The sequence below is a fragment of the Pygocentrus nattereri genome, chromosome 18 (genome assembly GCF_015220715.1).
Source record: "Pygocentrus nattereri isolate fPygNat1 chromosome 18, fPygNat1.pri, whole genome shotgun sequence".
NCBI classification, from domain to species: domain Eukaryota; kingdom Metazoa; phylum Chordata; class Actinopteri; order Characiformes; family Serrasalmidae; genus Pygocentrus; species Pygocentrus nattereri.
In genome coordinates, this window is record NC_051228.1 from 20874734 (window position 1) to 20881436 (window position 6703).

Genomic DNA, 6703 nt, shown 5'->3' on the forward strand with positions numbered 1-6703 from the left:
ATATCACAGCTTCATATCACTGAAGAATTGGGGTGGGCGATAATGTTGGGGTTGGGATAGTGTAGAGGTTATCACCCCTGCCTTCTACACTGCAGACTGGGGTTCAATCCCCACCTGGGTAAAACACCCTACACTATACCAATAAGAGTCCTTGGGCAAGACTCCTAACACTGCCTTGGCCTACCTGTGTAAAATGATCAAATTGTAAGTCGCTCTGGATAAGAGCGTCAGCCAAATGCCGTAAATGTAAATGTAAATAATTGCCCCCCCCCCCCCCCCCCCCCCCCCTTTCAAGGAATATGATTCCCTAAATGAGAGTGTAAAGCCCAGGTTGCTGAACTTTACCCTCTGCTATCACTGCCGACTGACAGGGTTGCCTACAGAGCACCACTAGTAGCCTGTTAATGAAGCAATGTTCTTTTTTATTTGAGGGTCACATTTTGTAGCAGAAGATTTCAACTATTATTCTTTGTATCTCAGTTCCAAGGGGCAGGGTGACACTCAAAACAAAGGGGGAGGGGTAAAAATAAGAAATGGGCTGACCAATTCATTTCAGAGTCATTTCTCTAAATTTGACCAGGTAGAGATGTGCAATACCTGTTTAACTGTTCAGGGTGTCTGTATTCAAATATTAATGTAACTATTCTGGGACTTGTTCCGCTTCATAACAGGAAGACAGGAGCAGGGTTCAAAACTCTACCCTATTCTCTATAATAGTGCATTATTTTGGCATTCCACCATTTTTTAGTGGTGTCTGAAAAAAGTGCAGTGCCCTTAAGCAAACTCACAGTGCACCGCAATAAGTGGTGTTCAACCAAAGCACCATAGCAAAGAGAGGATACCCATAATGTGTTGTGTTGTTTAATTTTAATATTTACATGCAACCTTTCTGAGAAGGATTAGCAAGCCCAGCTACAACAGTACAGAGCTCTCTGCAGGGAGTTCTTCACACATGTGCGGACAAACTCAGCAGTGCACTGCTGTCTGCTGAATACCAGTCCAGTAGAATGCTTTTGTTTTACCAGAACTGAAAAAGTTTATGGTTTTGCTTGTGTGTATGTATGTATATTGCACCGAACCGCTGAATGTGAATTAATTGCCACGTATGTGAGTGAGAAGGCAGAGAATTCAAAACCATTAACAATCGCGCTTGTACACACAGAGGGATTTGACTTCTGCATGTAACCCATCTGTGCGCGCGCAGACACACACACACACACACACGCACACACAGACACACACACACGCACACACAGACACACACACACACACACACACACACACACACACACTTGTGAGCAATGAGCAGCCCTTTCCACGGTGCCCACAGAGCAGCTAGGCGTTGACTTGCTCAAGAGCACTTCAGTCAGATCCTGTCAGCTCAGGGGAATCGAACAAGTGACTTTCCAGTCACGAGGCTTTTACCCTAACCTCCTGCCCATGACTGCCTGATATAATGTGGCTTTACTGCTAACTAGGCTTACTTCTCTAGGCAACTAGGCAATATATATCTGTGACTAACATGCTAGCGCATCATCCCCTCAGAAAACACCTCATGTAAGAGGACGAGTTCTTATCAGTGTCCAGTGTTGTACCAGTTAGCTGTAGCTCATCTGAAGGGGCAGCCTCTATGACAAAACTGAATCCCCTCAGCTGCTTTTGAATGTGGTGGTGTGAAATGTTTTTGTTGGCTTGCTGCTAAATATTTTGTGCAACTGATTTGTTTAAAGACTTTTTCTGTTTGTTTTCTCCTTACCTGAATTTAGTTCAGTAACTATTATGGGTTTTTTTATTGTTATTATTATTATTATTATTATTATTATTATTATTATTATTATTATTGTTTTAAGGCAAAACTTAGTACACATCATCAGATGTGAATAAAAAATACACATAGTAGTACACATTTGAGTAAACTACTGAACGTGACTGCAGGAGCTCTTGATTTGCCAAATTATAGAAGGCATTTTGCTCTGGAATTCTTATTAGCTGGCTTGTAAAAATTACGGCCGCTGCAAAATAAAATCAAATAACAGCATCTCCTCAGGAAAATGAATTTGACCAAAATCAAATTTTTATGGTTTTATTGTCTTAATATTAAGCTCTAGCCCTGATGCATAGTACAGACAATAACAACAATAAAAATAATAATTAGCAGAGGAACTACTTTCTGTAGACAAGCAAGAGAAGCAAATGTAAGTTTTAATTATTAATTTCATGTTTCATGTCAAGAGATATTCCGCAGTTTCAGAAGCTCAGTTGTGTGTTCAGCCAAAAGAAAAGCTGCTTTCATTTTGAGAGAATCTCTTATCTACTATGTGATGAAGTGACTTTGACCGGGATGGTGGCACTCGCGTCCTTATCTCTGCTGGAGACAGGAGGGACTTTCCAGCATTCCTCTCCGCCCACATGCTGTGCACAATTATTGTTTCCCATCTTGGACCTTATAGTATTGCTTGTATTGCAACATCTTGTATGCTTACTGAGCTGAGGTAAAAAGTATGATCATCAGCACTGAGATCGACCATTAGTAGTAGAGACTCTGTGTTTAAAGCAATGTCAGTAATAGCCTTAATTAGAGCCGTCTCTGTACTATAATTAGGCCGAAATCCTGACTGAATTTGGTGTAGACAGCTATTCAGTGATAGAAAGCCAGGACTTTCTCAACGATTTTTCCAATGAAAGCTAGATTTGAAATAGGTCTTTAACAGGGTTGCTTCCAGATTTTTCCTTTTCATGAGCCACTTCACGACTTTTAAAATATTTTTAATGTGTTAGGACAAATGCCGGACGTAAGTGAGGTTTACTACATGTGCCCACAGCTAGTGAATGATTTGAGATGACTGTATTGATAATTCCATTCTTAATAGCATTAAACTGGGACATTCTAACCAAGACACTTTTACATGGTGATGGAGCGAACACAGATCTATATATTTACATGTACATATCTATAATATTATGGATTTTAGTGTTAAAAAGTATGCACAGTCATTACATCTCTCAGCACTAATTCAGGGGCCAGATACACTATATGGACAAAGTATTGGGACACACCTCTCAATCACTGATTTCAAGTGTTTCGTTCAGTCTCATGGCTACAGGTGTATGAAATCAAGCACCTAGCCATGCTGTCTGCCTTTATAAACATTTCTGAAAGAATGGGTCGTTGTAAAGAGCTCACTGGATTTGAGCATGGTGCTGTAATAGGATGCCACTGCTGCAACAAGTAAGCTCATGAAATTTCTTTCCTCCTAGAGGTTTGACAATCAACAGTTAGTGGGTTTATTAGTGTGAAAAGAGGAAGCATTTAGGAGCAACTCAGCCACGAAGTGTCAGACCAGGTAAAGTTCAGAGCGGGTCACAGAGTGCTGAGGCGCATAGTGCATAGAAGTCACCAATACTGACTTAATAACTGCAGAATTCAAACCTCTGGCATTAACATCAGCACAAAAACGGTCTGTCGGGAGCTTCATGTCATAAGTTTCCATGCTTGAGCAGCTGCTTGTAAGCCTTACATCACCAAGGACAATGCTGAGCGATGGATGGAGTGGTGTGAAGCATGCCACCACTGGACTCTGGAGCTGTGGAAGCGTATTCTGTGTAGTGACGAATCACACTTCTCTCTCTGCCAATCTGATGAATGAGGCTGGGTTTAGCAAACGCCAGGAGAACGTTACTTTCCAGACTGCATTCTGCCAAATGTAAAGTTTGGTGGAAGGCCCTTTTCTGTTCCAGTATGACTGCGTCCCTGGTGCACAAAGCAAAATCATAAAGCCAGAGCTGGGTGAGTTTGGTGTGGAAGAACTTGATTGGCCCACATAGAGCCCTGACCTCAACCCCATCAAACACCTTCGGGCAGTGGTGGATGAAGTACACATATCATGTACTTTAATTCAAGTAGCAATATCCAAGGAAAAATATCACTGCAGTAAAAGTAGAAGTTCCTCCATTTAGATCTCCACTTCAGTAAAAGTACAAAAGTATTTGCCTTCAAATGTACTTAAGTATCAAAATTGAAAGTAGTAAAAGATTAAATTATGACTCTGATGTCCTGTTATCATTTTTATAACAAGACTTTTTGTCACTCTTGATAAACCAATAGAATATCATTAGTCTGACACTGATGTCTGTTAAAATTCATCAGCACAAAACCCTGAAGGCAAACAGTTTCCATTAGGTAGAACCGAGTGGCTCTGAAATAACTTTTTGCAATCAAACAAAGTTTCAGTTTAAGATTTATTTGCAACTTAGTTACAAGTTTAGGTTTAACAAAAACTTTTAACACCGTTCACAAATGCGTTTCGTTTACTGTATTGCATCTGTAGGTCTCTGTTCATAAACATAAACTAGCCAAAACAAGTTTACTATAAAATGAAAGTGTTTGTATAAATTCAGAAAAAAGACATCGGTCACAACTGCATATGTACATATTTCTCTATTGTGGTTTATTTACACAAAGTCAGGCTGGTTCCATCATTTGTGTTGAATTTACTGCTGCACTGATGTTGAACCGTGTGCCTCACTGGGTTGGTATGTCAAACAAAGTGACCGCTGTGCCCTGATTGGTGTTCTTGCTTTGCGCTTCTTTTGATTTGACATCCATCCATCCCTTTTCTGAACCGCTTCTCCGTCAGGGTCGCGGGGGGGATGCTGGAGCCTATCCCAGCGGTCATCGGGCGGAAGGCAGGATACACTGCGTTTTTATACACACATAAACCGAAAGGAGCGACAGATTTCTAATAATGTAGTGGAGTAAAAAGTAAGTATTTGACTTTGAAATGTAGTGGAGTGAAAGCAAAAAGTCACCCAAAATGGAAATACTTAAGTACAGTAACGAATTACATTTACCTAGTTACTGTCCACCACTGCCTTTGGGATAAACTAGAATGAAGATTGCGAGCCAGGCCCTCTAGTCCAACATCAGTGTCTGACCTCATAAATGCTCTTCTGGATGAATGTTCAAAAAATCCCTCAATAAAAGCTTCACAGAAGAGTGAAAGCTTGTATAGCTTCCATAGCTGTTATATTGTTTATTTAACTTTAACTGGTGCAGTCACATCCATGACAACTATCCAGAACAACAGAATCAGATGGTTTCCAGGCTACAGAGAACTTTTTACTCATGAAAAGTGTAGCTGCTGACATTTATAAGCCATTTCTAAAGCAAACATGTCTGTTCTTGGTGTTTAATGAGGTCCACAATTCACAGAAAGCACAGTAATGATCTGACAAGGCAGCATCCTTAACAGCGGCTGATCTATTGAGACCCTCTGAGAAAACTACATCTAGAGTGTGACCATAACAGTGTGTGCTCCCGATCACATACTGAGCGAGTCCAAGTTTCTTGACATAATTATCATTATGATTATTAATATGTATTTTAAAATCACCAGCAATAACAAAATGATCAAAATCAGTGCAAATAAAACCTAACATCTGTAAATTCATCAATAAAATTAACATTGTGCTTTGGGGACTTTGAGACGCTAACCAGAAATATTCTTGGTGTCCCTTTAGAACTGCACAAAGATACTCAAAGGATGTGAAGTCACTAAGTGATAATTGCTTGCACTGGAAAGAATCGTCAAATAGAGCAGCTATAGCTCCACCTTTCTTGCCAGTACATGAAACGTTTAAAAAGTTTGGTGGAACGAACTCACCTAATATGGTTGCACTACATTCATTTAACATTGTTTTTAAGATTTATTGTCATTCGCATTACACGTGGTACATGAGGTGGAACGAAATAGTGTACTCAAGGTCCCAGTCAACTCCCAAAAGTAACGATAAACAATAAATAGTAAGGTGCAAATAACAGCAGCATGAAACACAGCAGCATGAGTACAAGGTAGAAAGTGTCCATCTTAATACTGGTAATGTATGAAGTGACGTATACTGGTGATATAGTGGAGGTACTGATTCACTACAGCAGCAGAGATAAATAATAAGAGTAAGATAAAAGTCTTACTGCTTCAGGGAAGAAGCTGTTCCTCAGTCCAGTTGTTTTACTCTTAATGCTCCACAACCTCCTACCTAAGGGGAGTGGGACAAAAAGTCTGTGTGCTGGATGAGTGGGGTCCTTCATGATGCCAGTGGCCCTTTTCCTCCATGTGGAGGTGTAAATGTCCATGGTGGTGGGAAGGCTGAGCAGTCCTCTGAAGAGCTTTCCTTTCTGCCACAGAGCAGCTTCCGTGCCACATGGTGATGCTGGAGCACAGAACGTTCTCCATCACACATCTGTAAAATGAGGTGAGGACTGAGCTCCCGAGTCCAGCACGCCTCAACCGTCTGAGGAAGCAGAGGTGCCGATGTGCCTTCCTGATCAGACTGGATGTGTTATTACTCCTGGCAAGATTGTTACTTAGGTGTACGACCAAGTACCTATAGCTGGAGACCACTTCCACTGCAGATCCTCTGATGTGTAGGGGGAGGGGAGGGATGGTGTTGCCCCTTCTGAAATCCACGATCATCTCATTTGTTTTCTTCACGTTGATGCAGAGATTGTTCTCACTGCACCAAGTCTCCAGGTGTTCCACCTCCTGCCTATAGCCAGACTCATCACTATTTGTGATGCATCCAACCACTGCCGTGTCATCCGCAAACTTTACAATATGACAGCCTGGATGGATGGCTGAACAGGAGGGGGCTCAGCACACAGCCCTGAGGGGAGCCTGTGCTTAGGATGATGGTGGAAGAGAAG